General features: G+C 49.9%; 1 protein-coding gene across 1 annotated transcript in view; it reads left to right on the top strand.

Annotated features, from left to right (window-relative positions):
• tpd52 (tumor protein D52) overlaps window positions 1-21,677 on the top strand; it is a 324,801-nt gene that overhangs the window by 129,892 nt on the left and 173,232 nt on the right. The gene's annotated exons all lie outside the window — the stretch shown is intronic.

Consider the following 21,677-nt stretch of genomic DNA (forward strand, 5'->3'; position numbering starts at 1 on the left):
GAGAGCACACGCACTATAAAACAGGGAACACTACAGTTCCCGCTCATTCTACCAGGTGATAGCTCAGAGCACAGAGCTCACAGCGTGCCACTCAGACATACACCATGTGCTGAGTGCCTCTCTAAGATAGTGCTAGGGCTGGGTCCACAGGTTAACTGGTGAAGTACGAACCACAGCCAGAAGTTAACAGTTGTTATTGTACAGAATAATAAAACAGAGTTGTACCATCTACAACCGTGTTGGTTCGTTTGTGTATCGGAACACCCAACACGACAGAGCAGACAAGTGAAATCCCCTGACCTACTTGTAAGAAATCTGCCAGGGGATTCTCCAGCACCGTCCAGCACAAGCCCACCTTAGTTGGTCAATACACACATTGCGGTTCTTACAGTTCCACATGCCATAAGATTGACCTTGTCGGCAACCTTGGGGCCCAAGCCATTTGCTCACCATACAGGTTTGATGCCTGAACTACAATGAATCAAAGACATCCTACAAGATAATGGCTACCCTGATAAGATCATTTTGTGCTGCATATCACGCAATCTCATGAATGGGCCTTTGGCCTCGAGGTGCCCAGTCCACCTCACCTTGCCCTTCCAGGGTAATGCATTGTGTTTCAGTAGCAGCACAAGTGGTGTTCTCTGCTAACAGGATTTAATTGGCGTCTAGCAAAAAAGACATTCTGCCTAACACAAATAAGTAATGTGGGTATCAATTTTAGTGCTAATGTGATGCTAGGTATGTAGGCCTTGGTCGGGATTCCCCACAGCCCCGCACCAAAATCGCATTTGGCATGGGGGCGGAGAATCGGTGTTCATGCGGGAATCGTTCCCGCCACCGCTCCCGCGATTCTCTGGTCCCTGGAGAATTGCTCGTGCTCGTGCTTGACAGTGATTCCCCGGGCAAAATTGGCCGAGTTCCTGACGGTGTGGTTCGCACCACGTATTGCCGGTCGGGAACATCGGGTGGCGGCTGCGGACTCAGCACCACCCGGGCGTTTCGTGCACCGGAGGGGGGAGGCCTCATGAACGGCCGGTGCAGCTCAGATCCGCGGGCGCGCGCCATCTCGGGGGGGGGGGGGGGCTACATTGTCAATGTCGGTCCGCGGTCCGAGTCTGCCATGGCGCACGCCGTGGTAGCTGGAGGCCGCCGCCGTGCGCATACGCCGACTCCTGACCGGAAGTGCGGGAGCACGTATCCGCATCCAGAGCTGTGAGAAGCACTCCGGGGCCCTGCTAGCCCCCTGTAGGTAAGTGAATCACTCTTGACTTTTTTTAAGGAAAGTCTAGAGTGAAACGCCAGCGTTTTTACGTCGCCGTGGGGACATAACCCCATTTTGGAGAATCCAGCCCCATATGTCCCAAAAACTGGTGGATTGCATCGAACAGAATGTCCCTTCGTCTTTTTGCACCGGGCAAGGTACAAATCATATCCATCCAGGACATACTTGCAAAACTCAAAACAGTGTCCAACATTAGATGTGATTCCGAGATTGGACAACATTTGCTAAATAACCCTCAGCGTGCTTAAAAATGACACTGACAACCAATGTAAGACCCGTTGCTGCATCGCAGTGCAGCACTTGTGTGTTTGGGAAATTACATATATTAATAAACAGGACACTATTATTTGCAGACAGAAAAGCATGTACACACATTGGACCTGTTTGAGTGCAGTTTAGATTTACCAAAAAGTTCCAAGATTTTCATTATGAGGAGAGATTTAAAAAAAATGTTTTTATTAAGGCATTTATATATATATATACATCAAACACAACTAGAACCAAAAAGAGAACAGGAAATCTCATAAGAAATAAATAACCAACACCCCCACGCCCTACTTTCCCTGACGTTTCTCCCCCCCCCCCCCCCCCCCCCCCCGCCTCTTTTTTTTTCAAACCCCAAAGTTCCCGCCCCCCATCCCCTGCTGACGTAACTATCCTGGAAGAAGTCGATTAACGGTTTCCATATCCGGGCAAACCTGTCCACAGACCCTCTCGAGGCAAACTTGATTTTTTTCCAGCTTAAGAAATTCCGCGAGGTTGCTCACCCACACCCCTAGTTTTGGCGACCCCGAGTCCCTCCATCCCAGTAGGATCCGTCTCCGTACTACCAGAGAGGCAAAGGCCAAAACGTCAGCCTCTCTCAGCCCCTGGACTCCCGGGTATTCCGACTCTCCAAAAATTTGCAATTCTGGACTCGGGACCACCTTCACCCTCAGCCATCATGTCTGCGAACCCCTGCCAAAGTCCCTCCAGCTTTGCAGGCCCAAACCCCTGGCTTATCAAGAATCTATCTACTTAATTGTAGTCAACTACAACTGTGACACCAATGGTGTACTTTTCCTGCACAAGCAAGCTCGTCTCCACAGCCTTTGATGGGTGTGATATTTAGGGTCCATTCTGCGGTGCAATTCCCGTTATCAACACTAAATCTCACGACAGGGCCATAATGAGATTTGCACCAGCAAGATCTCGGTTTGAGATCTTCCCCGTCCTTCCACCACTGAAGTGACCAGGTATCCATAAATTTAAATGTATTTAAATATAATTAGACGGCTTGATGCCCTAACTTCCAGCCCCCTAATGTTCCCCCCGGTGGCGTGATGTCACGCTTGCGCAAATTACTACTGGTGTTTGAAAATGAAACCCAGTCCTGAGGTGCGCAGGAAACTCCGGAGTTGAGGGCCAAGACTGGGCAGTGCTGGCTGGCACCTTGGCAGTGCCCTCTGGCGGTGGTGGGGGGGGGGGGGGGGGTGGGTAAGAAGAGGGGTCCGTGCCGGCAAACGCACAAGGTGGAGAGTGGCTCCCAATACTTCCGTTGTAGGGGGGGCGTCACCCCAAAGCTTGCTGGGGGGGAAGCATATTTCTAGCATAGATGGCACCATGATCACTTGGAGCTGGGCTTGCCGGCTCTATGAAGCCACGCCTCACCAGAGCAAACCATTTTTTTTTGACCGTGTCAGAAGCCTGTCTGGTCTTTCACGATTATCTCTGGAAGGTAGGGTTCTAACAGTAGCACCAGCACCTTTGCAAGCAGTCTAATGTTTGTATTTAAAGCAAAATGGGACGAGACGGTGCACAATCCGTAGGGTCCTTATCCTTCTTCCAGATCAGGGAAGTAGAGGCCTACGAGTGTAATGAGCAGCAAACCCGAGGACAAGGAGTCTTTCAACATGTCTAATATTAACGGAATCAACTGACCCGCAAACTTCTTGTAAACCTCAGTGGGGAATCCATCAGGACCGGGAGCCTTATCCGTCTGCATTAACCCAATAGATGTCATAATTTCCTCCGTCGGCGGGATGCCTCATTTTGCCGACAGCCCGGGGGTTTCCCGGTGGCGTTGGTCTGGCCCACAATGGAAAACCCCATTGAGCATGGTGAAAAAGAAATGTGGTGCGGCGAGACGGAGAATCCAGCCCCTGGTCAAAAATCCTGGCTGTTTCTGGAGAGAAACACGCCGGTTTTCAGTCAGAACATAAGAACATGAGAACTAGGAGCAGGAGTAGGCCATCTGGCCCCTCAAGCCTGCTCCGCCATTCAATGAGATCATGGCTGATCTTTTGTGGACTCTGATGTGTTAGGCAGGTAGGTTTGATATGGACTGCACTCGATGCGGGGAAGCTAGAAACAGACGTCTAACACTGGAGAAGATCCAACACTGTTTTATTCAATGATAGAACTGATATACATATTCAGCTGTGGGTCGACACTATACTGAACTGACTGGAGACCTCGCAAGTAGCCTGATCAGACTTACTAGCTACCGCATGGTGTTTGCACTTGCTAGCTCGTGGACTCTGACTGTCTCAGTGGCTGGGTCCAGAGAGAGCAGGAAACCTAGGGCCCTCTGGCTTTATAGTGGTAGTGTCCTATCTGGTGATTGGCTGCACTGTGTTGTGTGCTTATTGGTCATCCTGTGTGTCAATCACTGCCTGTCTGCATCTCATTATATACATGAGTGGATATTATGACATCTCCCCTTTTTTTTTAGATAAATAAATACTAAGGTGTGCGTGCGTATATATGCCTGACTATGTACAAAAGGTGTCTAAATGAACGTATATACATAGGAAGGTGTCGATGGTGCAGATGCCTGGCAAACGAAACAATATTTACAGAGGTTAAATCGATGAAGTCCCAAAATGTACAAAAGTTCAGTCTACAGATTCAGTTTTTGTGGTGGGCGACGAATTCTTGTCGATCGCCGCAGAGGTGGATCAGGAGCCGCCTGCACGTGGATAGGTGGGATCGTTGCCATCGCGGTGGTTGCATGGGCCGGCAGGACTGCTGGTAGATCGGTGGCCTCGTGGCAGGGTACGTCCGGAGGAAGCATCGTAGGCGGCGGGGCACTTCGGTCAGGTAGCGGGCGTGGAACTCTTCGCAGTGCCCGTCTGTTGCGCCGCAGCAGGGAGTCATCAGCCATGCGGACAAGGAACGATCTTGGGGCCACTTGTTTGATCACAACAGCTGTGGCTGAACAGCCGCCCTCAAGCAACGGGACACTAACATGATCAGTTGGGGCCAGCCCGGGTAGATCCGTGGCATGAGCATTGTATGTGGCCTTCTGTTGGGCCCGTGACTGCTGCATTTTCTGTACGACCGTGAGGTGGTCGAGGTCTGGAACATGGATGGCTGGAACTGTGGTCCTCACAGTGCGATTCATGAGCATCTGCGCTGGAGACAACCCAGTGGACAGTGGGGTCACCCTGTATGCCAGCATCGCCAGGTTGAAGTCGGAGCCTGAGTCTGCAGCTTTGCACAGCAACCGCTTTGCAATATGGACCCCTTTCTCAGCCTTCACGTTTGACTGCGGGTAGTGGGGACTGGAGGTAACGTGACGGAAGTTGTAGGACTGTGTGAAGTCAGACCATTCCTGGCTGTAAAAGCAAGGACCGTTGTCGCTCATTACCGTGAGCGGAATCCCATGCCTGGCGAACATTTGTTTGCAGGCTTTGATTACCGCCTTCGACGTGAGGTCGGACAGTTTCACCACTTCTGGGTAACTGGAGAAGTAGTCGACCAGGTGTACATAGTCACGCCCCTTGGCGTGGAAAAGGTCTACACCTACTTTGGACCACGGAGAGGTCATGATCTCGTGCTGTTGCAGCGTTTCCTTGGGTTGAGCTGGTTGAAACTTCTGACAGGTAGGGCAGTTGAGGACTGTGTCAGCAATGTCCTGGCTGGTGCCCGGCCAATAGACTGCCTCCAGAGCTCTGCGTCGGCATTTCCCGACACCAAGGTGACCCTCATGGAGCTGGCCCAGCACCATAGCCCGCATGCTCTGAGGAATTACGATCCTGTCGAGTTCCAGAAGGATTCCCTCCACCACCGTCAGGTCGTCTTTTACGTTATAGAACTGGGGACATTGTCCCTTCTGACAGCCATTGGTAAGGTGCTGCATCACACACTGCATCAGAGGATCCTTGGCCATCTCCTCACGAATTTGGACCATCCATTCGTCAGAGGCCGGAAGGTTGGTGGCACACAAGTGCACTTGCGCTTCTATGTGGCAGATGAAGTCACTTTGTTCACACGGTGTGGTAATGGACCTGGATAGGGCATCTGCAACGATCAGCTCTTTGCTTGCTGTGTAAACAAGTTTGAAGTCGTAGCGGCGTAGCTTAATTAGAATTTGCTGTACCGAGGTGTCATGTCATTTAAATCCTTCTGGATTGTATGGATTAGAGGCCTATGGTCCGTTTCTACTGTGAATTTTGGCAGGCCGTAAACGTAGTCGTGACACTTGACTATCCCTGTCAGGAGGCCCAGACACTCCTTCTCAATCTGAGCGTACCGTTGCTCAGTGGTCATCATGGCCCTGGAGGCATACGCCACTGGAGCCCAGGACGAGGAGTCATCTCGCTGAAGGAGCCCTGCCCCAATGCCGTCCTGACTTGCATCAGTTGATATCTTGGTTTCCTTGGTTGGGTCGAAGAATGCTAGAACCGGGGCTGTGGTGAGCTTTGCTTTCAGATCACGCCATTCCTCTTCATGCGTGGGCAGCCACTGGAATTCCATCGACTTCTTGACGAGATGGCGGAGGGCCGTGGTGTGGGATGCCATATTGGGAATGAATTTCCCGAGGAAGTTGACCATCCCGAGGAAGCGGAGGACCGCCTTCTTGTCCTCCGGGGTCTTCATGGTGTTGATCGCCGAGACTTTGTCGGCATCCGGCCGCACGCCCTGCTGCGAGATGTGGTCACCCAGGAACTTAATATCCGATTGACCAAATGAGCACTTGGCCCTGTTGAGCTGGAGACCATGTTCATGAATTCTCTGGAATACCTTCCTGAGGTGAGCAATGTGTTCCTGGGGCGTTGTGGACCAGATAATTACGTCGTCAACGTATACTTGCACCCCCTTGATGCCCTCCATCATCTGCTCCATGATGGTGAAATACTTCGGAGACAGATATGATCCCAAAAGGCATCCGGTTGCAGCAGTAGCGACCGAACGGGGCGTTGAACGTGCACAGCTTGCGACTGGGCCCATCCAGCTGTATTTGCCAAAAACCCTTGGAGACGTCCAGCTTAGTAAAGAATCTGGCATGAGCCATCTCACTGGTCAACTCTTCACATTTTGGTATCAGGTAATGCTCCTGCATGATGTTGCAGTTTAGATCCTTAGGGTCAATGCAAATGCGAAGCTCCCCTGACGGCTTCTTAATGCAGACCATGGAGCTGACCCAGTCTGTTGGCTGTGTGATCTTCGATATGATGCCCTGGTCTTGGAGGTCCTGTAATTGCTTCTTCAGACGATCCTCGAGGGGTGCCGGAACCCGGCGTGGTGCATGAATTACAGGGGTGGCATTCGCCTTGAGCATGATTTTATATCGGTATGGGAGCGTGCCCATTCCATCGAATACGCTGTGGTACTGCGCGATAATGTCATCTATGTCGGCTTGCAAGTTTCCATCAGGCGAGGCCGTTGCCGGTGATGATGACATGGTGTGGACTCGCTGACCCAGCTTCAGGAGCTTGCAGGCACGAGCACCGAGCAGGGACGCTCTGTCAGGCCCGATGATTTCAAACCGCAGTGTTGCCTTGATGGATACCCCCAGTTGACAGGAGCCACTGGGAGCTATGGCACTGTCATTGTAGTCAAGGAGCTGGCAGGCCGGTGGAAGAATGCTTGGTCTGGCGCGGATGGTGTTGAGGTCGGATTTTGAGATGAGGTTCGCTGATGCGTCGGTGTCCAGTTTAAATCAGATGCGAGCCTTGTTAACTGTGAGGACAGCACACCATTCGTCGTTGGGATCCACACTGAGGATCGAGAGGCTTTTCGCTGTTGTGGTGGAAGACAGCGCATGTGTAGTTATGATGCCCACCCGGTATGGGGACTTGAGGCACTCAGCATCAGGGTCCGTTGGGCTGTCGGGATCGGAATCTGGCATGCCTTGCTGTATTGAGCGGACACTTCTGCGCCGCAGCTGGGATCGCTGGCTGCTGAGCGGTGGAGCAGATCTGCAAAGGTCTGCGTAGTGGCCAAGCTTGCCACACTGTAGATACCGGCGTCCTTTTGCCAGGCATTGCCGCTTTAAATAGGCGGAGCCACAATTTGGACACGTCATGACGCCGACATCAGCACGTTCCGTGGGCCATCGCGCATGCACAGTGTGGTCGGTCAACGTACGCACCTGCGCAGTCGGGTTGTCGGGCTCGTCATCCACTCAGTCGTGGCGCGCATGCGCAGGGACCCGGGAAAAGCGCGCGAAATGGCCACTCTCCTCAATGCTCAGGCCCTGCATTTGTGCAATGGCCTGCACCCGTTCCGCCTCGTGGGAGGCTAGCTTTGCAGTTTCTGCCGCCCTAATGTGGGAGTAACGTTTCTTAGCATGCTCATGGACAACGCACGTCTCGATAGCGACAGAGAGGGTCAACTGTTTGACTTTCAGGAGCTGCTGCCGAAGGGAGTCGGAGTGGACCCCGAAAACGATCTGATCCCGGATCATGGAATCAGCCGTCGACTCATAGTTACATGACTGCGCTAGGATGCGGAAATGGGTCACGAAGGACTGAAAAGGTTAATCCTTACCCTGAAACCTCTGCTGGAAAACGTACCGTTCAAAGCTATCATTCACCTCAATGTCGCAGTGGCTGTCAAACTTCAGCAGGACTGTTTTGAATTTTGTTTTGTCTTCGCCGTCAGCGAACGCAAGTGAGTTGTAGATGTGGATGGTGTGGTCCCCCGTGGTGGAGAGAAATAACGCGATCTTCCTGGCATCCGATGCTGCTTCAAGGTCGGAGGCCTCGATGTACAAGAGGAACTTTTGCTTGAAGATTTTCCAATTGGCGCCGAGGTTGCCGGAGATGCGGAGCTGCGGAGGAGGCTGGATGTTTTCCATTTCACCGGATGGCTGCTTGCTGGTCAATGCTGATTCACTTGAGGTAGGTGCGTCAAGATCAGTATCACTCTGGTACCATGATGTGTTAGGCAGGTAGGTTCGATGTGGACTGCTCTCGATGCAGGGAAGCTAGAAACAGACGTCTAACACTGGAGAAGATCCAACACTGTTTTATTCAATGATAGAACTGATATACATATTCAGCTGTGGGTCGACACTATACTGAACTGACTGGAGACCTTGTAGTAGCCTGACCAGACTTACTAGCTACCGCATGGTGTTTGCACTTGCTAGCTCGTGGACTCTGACTGTCTCAGTGGCTGGGTCCTGAGAGAGCGGGAAACCTAGTGCCCTCTGGCTTTATAGTGGTAGTGTCCTGACTGGTGATTGGCTGCACTGTGTTGTGTGCTTATTGGTCATCCTGTGTGTCAATCGCTGCCTGTCTGCATCATTATATACATGAGTGGATATTATGACACACTTTCCGGCCTGAACACCATAATAACCCTTAATCCCTTTATTCTTCAAAAAACTATCTATCTTTATCTTAAAAACATTTCATGAAGGAGCCTCAACTGCTTCACTGGGCAAGAAATTCCATAGATTCACAACCCTTTGGGTGAAGAAGTTCCTCCTAAACTCAGTCCTAAATCTACTGCCCCTTATTTTGATGCTATGCCCCCTAGTTCTGCTTTCACCCGCCAGTGGAAACAACCTGCCCGCATATATCCTATCTATTCCCTTCATAATTTTATATGTTTTTCGATAAGATCCCCCGCATCCTTCTAAATTCCAACGAGTACAGTCCCAGTCTACTCAACCTCTCCTCGTAATCCAATCCGTTTCAGCTCTGGGATTAACCTAGTGAATCCCCTCTGCACACCCTCCAGCGCCAGTACGTCCTTTCTCAGGTAAGGAGACCAAAACTGAACACAATACCCCAGGTGTGGCCTCACTAATGAATGCTTTACCACTCATCTTAGTGTCGTCTGCAAACTGACACTTTGTCATTTTCTTGGAACATTCCGCCCGACATCTTGAATTTGGTAATTAATCTGCGTTTTGGAGAAAGCATCAATAAGTAGTAACAAAGTTGAGTAGATTGCTGCTACATCTGAGCAGACGCAATATAAAGACCATTCTGTCATTCAGATTAAAACACTTGATGCTTCTGTTCTCAAAGTAAAATTTGCTTCCTCCTCTTGTGAATGGAGGCCAGATATTTTCAGTCCTGCCCACTTTAATTCCCCCGATAGAAGTCCTAATCCCACTTTAACTGTTTGGGACTAAAGAGCAAAATTTCCATCCATTTGCCCCATTCAGCCAAATCTGCTTCTCTGTCTCCAGTAATGCTGAACCTTGCTCTACCACCAGAGGTCGATCTTTCATGTTACCCGCTGCTGCTCATTGAACCTTTACAAAAGCATCCATCTCCCTTGCTATTTCTCGAGCTGCTGTTCTGACAAATCCTATCTTTCTTTCCCATCTCAACTTAAATAATTCATGAGAAAATTCTAATGAGAGATATACTAATGCATGTAGTTCTTGGATTCTTTTATTTTTGAGGATGTAGTCCCTTATGTCGTAAATCCATAATTATAATCTTTATTATTATCACAATAGGCTTACATTAACACTGCAATGAAGTTACTGTAAAAAGCCCCTCTTTGCCACACTTCGGCTCCTTTTCGGGTACACAGGGCGAATTCAGAATGTCCAATTCACCTAACAAGCACGTCTTTCGGGACTTGTGGGAGGAAACCGGAGCATCTGGAGGAAACCCACGCAGACACAAGGAGAACATGCGGACTCCGCACAGACAGTAATCCAAGCAGGAATCGATCCTGGGATCCTGACGCTGTGAAGCAACAGTGCTAACCACTGTGCTACCGTGCCATCCTATGATTGGCATCATGAGGAAAAACTAAATAGGAATTAATAAACTATTTGCAGACTAAGTTTTGAGTAGCAAAAGTACAAGAACATAGGAACAGGAGTAGGCCATTCAACCCTCAAGCCTGTCCCACCATTGAATTAGATCATGGCTGATCTGTGGCCTAACTCCATATATCTGCATTTGGCTCATATTCCTTAATATCTTTGCTTAACAAAAATCTATCTCCCCCAGATTTAAATTAACAACTGATCTAGCTTCAATTGCTGTTTGTGGGAGAGAGTTCGTAACCCCTACCACCCTTTGCATGAAGATATGCTTCCTAACATCTCTCCTGAACGGCCACGCCCTAATTTTTATACTAAGCACCGAAGCTTTAGAATCTCCAACCAGTGGAACCCTGGGCGGGATTCTCTGAAATGGAGACAGAGTGTTTGCGCCGTCGTGAACACCGTCGAGGTTCACGACGGCGTGAAACGGCCCCTATCCCGACTGATTCAGGGCCCGATAAAGGGCTAGGAGCAGCGCCGCCGGCAGCGATCAGGTGTGGACGGCGGCGGGGGGAACCCACCGTTTTGGGCAGGCCGCTCGGCCCATCCGGGCCGGAGAATCGCAGGGGTACCAGTGAATCACCATTTTAGCTGTCTCGGGCGATTCACTGTACCGCGCCGCGCAAAACGCAATTGTGCTGATCTGGCCGCTTCCGTGAATCGCGGGAGGGTGTCGGACCGGTGTCGCGGGAAAATTTGGTGACCCAGGCGATTCTCCGAACCGGCGCGGGAGCGGAGAATCGTGCCCTCTGTCTTTCCCTGTTAATATCTTGAAGACTTCGATCAGATTACTCCTAAACCTTCAGAATTTTAGTGAAAACAGGCCTACTTTGTCTAATCCCTGTAGCCCAGGTTTAATTTTTGTAAACCTACGTTGCACTCCTTCCAAGGTCAATGTATCCTTCCTAAGCTGTGGTGCCCAGAACTGCTCATAGTACTTCAAGTGGGGTCTAATTAGGGTTTTGTGTAGCTACAGCACAACTTCTATGTCTTTATACTTCAATCCTCTAGATTCTATTAGCATTTTTGATTATTTTCTGCACTATTTCATTGGCATTTTAAGGATCTATGCACTTGATCGCTCAAGTCCCTTTGGACAGCCACTGTACTTAACCTCTTCCCATTTGGGAAGTACACTCCTCTATCCTTTTTTTGGTCCAAAATGGATAACCTCACATTTACTTACATTGAATTTCATCTCCCACAATTTTGCCCATTCACTTTGTCTGTCAATATATCCTTGTAATTTTATGCTATCATCTTAGATTTAGATCTATTGTCATGTCTACCGAGGTACAATGAAAAGTATTGTTCCGCGTACAGTCCAGGCAGATTGTTCCATACATGAAAAACATAGGACATATGATAAATACACAATATATATACATGGAAATTGGGTGAAGCATACAGAGTAAAGTGCTGGACTGATCTATAGATCTAGACTGTCTACAATGCCGCCTAACTTGGAATCATCAGCAAATTTGGATATATGATTTCTATGCCATCATCCAAGTCATTAATGAATAATATGAATAACTGAGGCCCCAACACAGATCCCTGTGGTACACACCACTACACACATCCTGCCAATTAGAATACTTACCCATTATCCCCAATTTCTGTCGCTTGCCATTCAACCAATTTCCTAACCGTGTCAATAATTTGCTCTCAACTCTGAGGGCTTCCAACTTAGTTAACAGTCTCTAATGCGGGACTTTATCAAATGCCTTCTGGAAGTCCATATATAACATCCATAGACATTCCCCTGTCCACTACCTTAGTCACCTATTCAAAAAATTAAATGAGATTTGTCAACAGAGCAACTGGATTAAAATGACAAGCTGAAATCAAATCATTATTAGAAGCAACAGAGAGAACAGGCAACATAATTTCTCTTCACATTGTTGTCTCTATATCCGTACCAATTCCCAGTGACAGCTGCACAAACGGTAGCACAGTGGTTAGCACTGCGGCTTCACAGCGCCAGGGTCCCAGGTTCGATTCCAGGCTGGGTCACTGTATGTGCGGCGTCTGCACATTCTCCCCGTGACTGCGTGGGTTTCCTCCGGGCGCTCCGGTTTCCTCCCACATCCGAAAGACGTGCTGTTAGGTAATCTGGACATTCTGAATTCTCCCTCTGTGTACCCGAACAGGCGCCGGAATGTGGTGACTGGGGATTTTCCCAGTAACTTAATTTCAATGTAAGCCTACTTATGACAATAAAGATTATTATTACATACTTTACAACTTATTATTGAACCAATGCATTACTGGTCATTAGTTGTGTCACACAAATCAGCTTAACGTGCAGCCACCAAATAAAAATGATATTAAGCACACTCCCATGTCCCTGCACATTGAACTTCTGTCTCCCCAAAGTGTGTGTGGGGTTCTCCCTGTCTGGGCATATCTATCTTCCTGAACCTTAATTTCTTTATTTGTTATTATTTTACTTCCTGTCATACCCTGCTTCACTTACTGTTTGTTCCAGAGCTGCATCTTGTGTCCATAGTCTTTTTAATGTTTTTTCAACATTCGCTCTTCTTTTTCTGCCATGTGGTGCGATTCAGTGACCCCGCTGCGCCTGTTGCGGATCCGGGCGCAACGGGTGAATTGCGCACAAGGCCCAAATCAGGCCTGACTCACTCCGCCCGGCACGATCTGGATCTTTGTGGTAGTCACCACTGTTTGTATATATTGCACATATGAGAAGTAATACGGTAAGGCTCCTGTACCACAGGTACGGGGGTAGATCCCTGCCTGCTGGCTCTGCCCAGTAGGCGGAGTATAAATGTTTGTGCACACCGAGCTGCAGCCATTTCGGCAGCAGCTGTAGGAGGCAACACATCGCTGCTTAATAAAGCCTCGATGACTCTCTACTCTCGTCTCATCGAAATTGATAGTGCATCAATTTATTAAGCAGAGATTTTACAGCAATGGACCTACCCATCAAGCCAGATCAGGAACCTGGCACCAGCTGGGTCACCTCCCCCCAACTGCCCCGGCTCCACCCATCCTCCCCCAGCGCACCTCACCACAGCCCCCGCTCCAGGATGATCCGGCCTCCCATTGGTTCCACCTGGGGATGAAGATGAGGACTACATGCTCCCGGAGTCACTGCCGACCAAGCTGGTGCCTGCAGCTGCACCCTCAAGCAGATAACGTCACGTCGGCCTTTGACCATTGGCTTGCTTGCTTTGAAGCCTACATCGGATCAGCGACAGAACAATCCTCAGAGGCACAGAAACTACAGATCCTGTACACTTGGTTGAGCTCTGATATTTTCCTCTTATCCGGGACGCGCCCAACTACACTGAGGCCATGGCGCTTCTGAAAGAGAACTACACACGGCCGATCAACAAACTCTACGCCAAGCACCTCCTGTCCACGCGGCAACAACTCCCTGGTGAGTCATTGGAGAATTTCTGGTGTGCCCTGCACGCCCTGTCGAGGAACTGCGATTGCCAAGCGGTTTCTGCCGTCGAACATTCCGAACTCCTAATCAGGGACGCTTTCGTTACGGGCATAGGGTCGGCGTACATCCGCCAGCTCCTCTTAGAAGGGGGTAAGCTCGACCTCGCGGCGATCAAGAAACTCGCGACCTCACTAACGGTAGCCTTCCATAATGTACAAGCGTACGCCCCCGACCGCACGGCGACCCCCTCCTGGACATCGTGGACCCCACCAGCGACCGCCCTCAGCCAACTCCGAGCCTGCGCCGCGCGGCAGCCAGCCAACCCCGGGAGCCCAAGTGCGATTTTGGCGGGCAGACAAAGCACCCCCGGCAGCGTTGCCCGTCGCAGAGCACACTCTGCAAGGCCTGCGGGAAGAAAGGACATTTCGCTGCGGTGTGCCAGGTTCGGTCGATCGCCGCTGTAGCCAGCCCTATTGTTCCTGCACCCCCCACGTGCGACCCGTGGGCGCCACCATTTTCGACCCCGCAACTCACGAGCGGCCCATGGGCGCCGCCATCTTCCGCCCATCAGACCTCGTGCGGCCCATGGGCGCCGCCATCTTTAATGCCGCCCGCCACGTGCGCCCCATGGGCGCCACCATCTTCGGTGCCATTTTGGAAGCCGCCTCAGGACTCCTGCTCGTCGGGCCACTCATCGCCCGCAACCACCGCCGACCAGCCCGGGGCCCACCAACACCAGCCGCAGCTCACCTCCATCACACTCGACCAGTCCCGGCCACACAACCTCGCAACCACGACAACGACGGTGAAACTCCACGGCCACAAGACACCTTGCCTTCTCGACTCCGGGAGCACGGAGAGCTTCATCCACCCCGATACGGAAGTCCACCTCCGGGGTTTTGCTCCCAATGTGGTTGGCAGCTCCAGGACCTGTTCTCCTCCGCAAGCACGTGCGGCTCCACAAGGCGGACCCATTGGTCGAGAGGGTACAGCTACTCCATGAAAACCCGCAGTACGCCTACGTGGCATACCCCGATGGCAAGACACAGTCTCCCTCAGGGACCTGGCACCACGACGACAACTGGGGGGGGGGGGCGATGACTGGGGGGGGGACGACGACTGGGGGGGGGACGACGACTGGGGGGGTGCGACGACTGGGGGGGGGCGACGACTGGGGGGGGCGACTGGGGGGGGGGGGCGACGACTGGGGGGGGACGACGACGGGGGGGTGGGACGACAGGGGGGGAGGGACGATGGGGGGGGTGGGCGTCTGGGGGGGGGGTGGGCGTCTGGGGGGGACGACGACTGGGGGGGGGACGATGACTGGGGGGGGAATGGGGGACCCGGGGGGGGGGTGTAGAGAGGCCCGGAGGGGGGGGGAGAGGAGACCAGGGGTATGCGGGAGAGACGAGGTGGGGGCTGAGATGTGTTTTCGGGGCCTCCCCTAGTTTGAGCGGTGAGGGGGACTTAAAAGAGCAGGGGGCCTGAAAAGGGAAAGATTGCCGAACAAGATGGCTCCCGGATCGGAGTTCCAGGATTTTGACCCAGTGAGTGAAGGAATGGCATGGTGTGTGCAGCTCTCATGTGATCCTCTTCCCTGTGCCAGCCTCTTCAGACCCATCCTGCCTCTCCTTTCCCTGAACCTGTCCCTGCTTGGTGGATGGGAGATCGGTAGGTTATTTATTAAAGTTCTCACAGCAGTTGGAATATATTTATTTAATGAATCGCTAAGCACAGGTCTAGTTTGGCCAAGGTGGGAATCTGCCCCCAGGGGAATGGGGCTCATGACTGGACTGAACTCCGAGTCACGTCTGGCCGAGTGCCGGGCCTGCAGTTGCAGTACAGCCAGTGGGTGGCGCGGGCGCCGGAGGTCGGATCAGCGGAAACCTCTTGATCGCGGCGCGAGGAGATGGCCGGCGCCATGGCGACGCTGCGGAGCGGCTTGGGGACAGCGGTGGCCCGGGGCCCAGCACTCATCCCGCGGGCTCTCCGTGCCAGGACTGCCTCGTCAGACACTGAGAAGCGGAGCGGCTTCGCGGTTGCCTATGAGCTGCACTCGGACCTGCAGCGAGGGACGGAACCGGAGAGGCCAGCCCTGGGCGGCAGGAAGGTCGGTGTTTCCCCACATACCCCCTGCCCCGCTGGGGATTGACATTAAATAAGGTTTTCATTTTAAAACTGGAGATTGAGAGATTTTGGGTAAAGACAGATTTCAGATCAGCCATGATCTCATTGAATGAGGGGCTAGAGCGGCGCTTGCCGGTCAGCTGGAGTCTTGCCTGGTGCTCTGGACTCCTGTTGGTTCAAGGTTGAATTGCGGGATATTGCCCCGGGGACGGCTTGGCATGTCTGTAATGGATGATGGGTGTCCAGAGGAAGGTGGTGGTCTTCCTATCATATAACTGCACCTCCTGCCATATTGTTGTTATTTATTATGTTGCTGCTCTTGCTCTTCTCTGTGATGAGGGTCACAGGTAACTTTGGCGAGTTGCTGCAGTGCAGCTGCTATTCTCTGGAGCCATAATGTGCAGCGGTGGATATTGAGTCTGGGGACAAGGGCGAGGTCAAGGAGTAGGACTCAGGAAAGGGGTGAATATTTCCTCACATGACTTGCTTGAACATTTTGCAGAGATGCTGATGGGTCACTTGTCACAGAGTGACCAGCCTCTGCCCTGCTCTTAGCACATAAAACATACAGTGCAGAAGGAGGCCATTCGGCCCATCAAGTCTGCACCCACCCACTTAAGCCCTCACTTCCACCTTAACCCAATAACCCCTTCTAACCTTTTTGGTCACTAAGGACAATTTATCATGGCCAATCCACCTAACCTGCACGTCTTTGAACTGTGGGAGGAAACCGGAGCACCCGGAGGAAACCCACGCAGACACTGGGAGAACGTGTAGACTCCGCCCAGACAGTGACCCAGCGGGGAATCGAACCTGGTATCCTGGTGCTGTGAAGCCACAGTGCTGTCCACTTGTGCTACCATGCTGCCCTCTAATTACAAGTGCCCTCTTGGACACTTGTAATTATTGCTTTCATGTAGCCCGCCCCCTCATAACCCATAAAATACTATGTTCCTGCTATTCTCTTGTGGTCAATTACAGATAGCCCCTAATGCAAAAACAAAATATTCTAGATTCTGCAATAGAAAATGCCGGAAACGTTAAGTAGGTCAGGCAACATTTTTGGAAAGGAACAAAGAGTTTTTTTTCAGAATGGGAAAAAGTTAGAGATGTAACCGGGTGTAAGCAAATCTAGAGGCAAAGAAAGGGAGAGAAGAACAAAAGGGATTGTCTGATAGAATGGAAGGCCAGAGAGATTAAATGACAAAGGTAGGGGATGATAATGCAAGAGAACTGGAGATAGTAATGGGGACAAGTAAAGAAACAAAAAAGGTGGGTACAGTGAAACTGTAAATGGGAAAGTGGGTGGTGTTACCATGCAACTGCTGTCCATGTCCTTCTAGATGGTAGTAGTTGTGAGTTTGGGAAGTGCTGTCTAAGGCAGTGTTTGTGAAACTTTTTTTCCTGGGACCCACTTTTGCCAACCAGCTGACCTTCACGACAAGGCTCCAGTTTGATGTTAAGAATCCCTGACATGGTGTTAAAGAAGGAGAGCCAAAAGCTTAACAACTTAGCACAAAACCAGAACATATGAGTATGATTAGCTGGCTCCCAAGAATACCGCCCACAGCTGCCATCCACCCCTGAAAAAAATCCACTCCTCCTTGCCTTGGTTAGATGAGCCCTGTGCACCACCTTGAACTGATCAAACTGAACTGAGAGTAGGAGGATGTGGAGTTTATCCTGCGAAGAGCCTCACTCTACACCACTCCATACAGAACAGGACCCAATACATCCTCTCACTTTGTCTTCATCTCATTCAACAGAGCCGACACCGCTGATAGAGGATCTTGCCATACATACCCGAAATACTCACCCCCCCCGCAAACCACCACCAGACTTGGCCAAAGATAGTATCCAAGGAGGTCGGTGGTATGATGGTGTCAAAAGAAATGAAGGAAAGGCCCTCCACAAAAAAAAATCCAAAATCTGGGAATATCAAAACAAATTAGTAACTGCCTCACGAGATATTCTTTGAAACCGGTGGTGGTGAGTACCCTGAGAATCTGGAGTTGAAATTTTACCGGCAGCTCTTCAAAACTGGCAAGTCGTCCCTCCACGAGCAAGTCCCCAAACCATTCCAGACCCTTCCCATGTCTTAAACATAGAGTCTAAACTTGCCGGTGCAAAGAGATGGTTGCCACAGATAGGGGCCAACGACAACATGGAGCTAAATGTCCGAATTGCTTCCAGATCCTCAGGGTAGACACCACCACTAGATTCAAAGAATATCTCATAGGAGTGAACAGAAGCGAGGCAGGTATTAAGGCACCCAAAGTAGTACCCCTACAAGAACTCGCCTCCATTTGCCCCGATATGGAAAACGGACCACTAAGCCACCCCAGCACTTTCTAAATATTGGCAGCCCAATAATAAAATAACAAATTGGGTAAAGCTAAACCACCTGACTGTCTATCCCGCTGGAGAAATGCCCTACAGACCTTTGGAGTATTGCCTGCCCAAATATAAAAGGGCACCAATTTATGAACTCTAACAAAAAAAGGAGTTAGGGAGAAAGGTGGGGAGTAAAAAATAAAAACTTCAGGAGGATAGTCATCATAATAGTCTGAACCCTGCCCGCCAAGGACAGGGGTTGGTTATCCCACTTTTGCGACTCAGATTTGACCCTATTCACCAGACTAGCATAATTTAATTTATGAAGTGAGGCCCAATCGTGGACCTACTAAGATAACAAAAGCGAGATCTGACAAGGCCAAAAGGTAACGCCCCCCAGACTGCTCCCCTTCCCGAGGGATTAACTGGGAAATATTTGTTCTTATCCAGATTCAACTTCTACCCAGAGAAGGAGCCAAAACTCCTAAGTAGCTTTATTATCTAATCATAATGGAGACTGGGTCCATAATATAAAGAAGCAGATCATCTGCGAACAAGGACATCCTATGTTCCCATCCTCCCCGACTGATCCCGTCCCACCTATCAGAAGATCTCAACGCTACGACCAATGGTTGAATCGCTAAAGGAAATAATAGTGCAGACTGGACATCCTTGTCCCGTTCCCCTGTTCATGCTCAAGGCATTAGTGCGGACATGAGCCGCAGGGGCACTATACAGTAACCAAAGCAAAGATATGAACTTTTGTCCCAAACCAAACCGCCACCCTATCAAACGCTTTTTTGTCGTCCATGGCTACAATCATCTCTGGTTCTGGCACAGGAGAAGGCATCTCTGGGTGGTAGGGCTCCAATCGCAGCGAGAATTCGCAAATAATTTAGCGTCCGCTTTCAAAAGCAAATGAGTCATACGACCCACATTCTGTAGGATCCTTGCCTTTTTGGGATCCAAGAATAGAAGCCTGTGTAGAACAAGGAATCATTGAACATTTCCAATAGTAACGGAATCAACTGACCTGCAAACTCAATGGGGAATCCATCAGGGCTGGGTGTTTTACCCATCTGCACTAACCTAATACCGTTCAAAATCGCCACAGGACTCAATGGGGATTCCAACTCCTCCCGCCTTTCTCTCCAATGGGAAGGACAATATCTTAAACCTAATTCTCCTCTGGGGGCTCCGATCTATAAAGGTCCCTATAGAATGCTTTGTTGACTTTAAACCAGGTGGAAACCAAACAGCCACTGGAGTCCCGAATCTGTATAATCTCCTGGGAAGCCACCTGCCACCTCAGTTGATGTGCTAAAAATGCTCCTGACCTTCTCCCAGTGTTCATAGAATACCCACTTCGAGGGCCACAGCTGACTTACCACCTTACCTGTTGATAATTCAAGTTGGGTCTGCAGCTTTTTCCTGTTCGAAAGCAACTCTGGGGTAGGGTCAAGCGAGTACTGATGGTCAACCTCCAAGGATGGAGTCCACCAGCCTCTGCCGTTCCACCATTGCAGTCCGTCCATATGTGCATTAAGAACATAAGAACTAGGAGCAGGAGTAGGCCATCTGGCCCCTCGAGCCTGCTCCACCATTCAATGAGATCATGGCTGATCTTTTGTGGACTCAGCTCCACTTTCCGGCCCGAACACCATAACCCTTAATCCCTTTATTCTTCAAAAAACTATCTATCTTTATCTTAAAAACATTTAATGAAGGAGCCTCTACTGCTTCACTGGGCAAGGAATTCCATAGATTCACAACCCTTTGGGTGAAGAAGTTCCTCCTAAACTCAGTCCTAAATCTACTTCCCCTTATTTTGAGGCTATGCCCCCTAGTTCTGCTTTCACCCGCCAGTGGAAACAACCTGCCCGCATCTATCCTATCTATTCCCTTCATAATCTTATATGTTTCTATAAGATCTCCCCTCATCCTTCTAAATTCCAACGAGTACAGTCCCTGTCTACTCAACCTCTCCTTGTAATCCAACCCCTTCAGCTCTGGGATTAACCTAGTGAATCTCCTCTGCACACCCTCCAGTGCCAGTACGTCCTTTCTCAAGGAAGGAGACCAAAACTGAACACAATACTCCAGGTGTGGCCTCACTAACACCTTATACAATTGCAGCAGAACCTCCCTAGTCTTAAACTCTATCCCTCTAGCAACGAAGGACAAAATTCCATTTGCCTTCTTAATCACCTGTTGCACCTGAAAACCAACTTTTTGCAACTCATGCACTAGCACGCCCAGGTCTCTCTGCACAGCAGCATGTTTTAATATTTTATCATTTAAATAATAATCCCTTTTGCTGTTATTCCTACCAAAATGGATAACCTCACATTTGTCAACATTGTATTCCATCTGCCAGACCCTAGCCCATTCACTTAGCCTATCCAAATCCCTCTGCAGACTTCCAGTATCCTCTGCACTTTTTGCTTTACCACTTATCTTAGTGTCGTCTGCAAACTTGGACACATTGCCCTTGGTCCCCAACTCCAAATCATCTATGTAAATTGTGAACAATTGTGGGCCCAACACTGATCCCTGAGGGACACCACTAGCTACTGATTGCCAACCAGAGAAACACCCATTAATCCCCACTCTTTGCTTTCTATTAATTAACCAATCCTCTATCCATGCTCCTACTTTCCCCTTAAAGCCATGCATCTTTATCTTATGCAACAACCTTTTGTGTGGCACCTTGTCAAAGGCTTTCTGGAAATCCAGATATACCACATCCATTGGCTCCCCGTTATCTACCGCACTGTTAATGTCCTCAAAAAATTCCACTAAATTAGTTAGGCACGACCTGCCCTTTATGAACCCATGCTGCGTCTGCCCAATGGGACAATTTCCATCCAGATGCCTCGCTATTTCTTCCTTGATGATAGATTCCAGCATCTTCCCTACTACCGAAGTTAAGCTCACTGGCCTATAATTACCCGCTTTCTGCCTACCTCCTTTTTTAAACAGTGGTGTCACGTTTGCTAATTTCCAATCCGCCAGGACCACCCCAGAGTCTAGTGAATTTTGGTAAATTATCACTAGTGCATTTGCAATTTCCCTAGCTATCTCTTTTAGCACTCTGGGATGCATTCCATCAGGTCCAGGAGACTTGTCTACATTTAGCCCCATTAGCTTGCCCATCACTACCTCCTTGGTGATAACAATCCTCTCAAGGTCCTCACCTGTCATAGTCTCATTTCCATCAGTCACTGGCATGTTATTTGTGTCTTCCACTGTGAAGACCGACCCAAAAAACCTGTTCAGTTCCTCAGCCATTTCCTCATCTCCCATTATTAAATCTCCCTTCTCATCCTCTAAAGGACCAATATTTACCTTAGCCACTCTTTTTTGTTTTATGTATTTGTAGAAACTTTTACTATCTGTTTTTATATTCTGAGCAAGTTTACTCTCATAATCTATCTTACTCTTCTTTATAGCTTTTTTAGTAGCTTTCTGTTGCCCCCTAAAGATTTCCCAGTCCTCTAGTCTCC

This window comes from Scyliorhinus torazame, chromosome 11 (genome assembly GCF_047496885.1).
Source record: "Scyliorhinus torazame isolate Kashiwa2021f chromosome 11, sScyTor2.1, whole genome shotgun sequence".
NCBI lineage: Eukaryota > Metazoa > Chordata > Chondrichthyes > Carcharhiniformes > Scyliorhinidae > Scyliorhinus > Scyliorhinus torazame.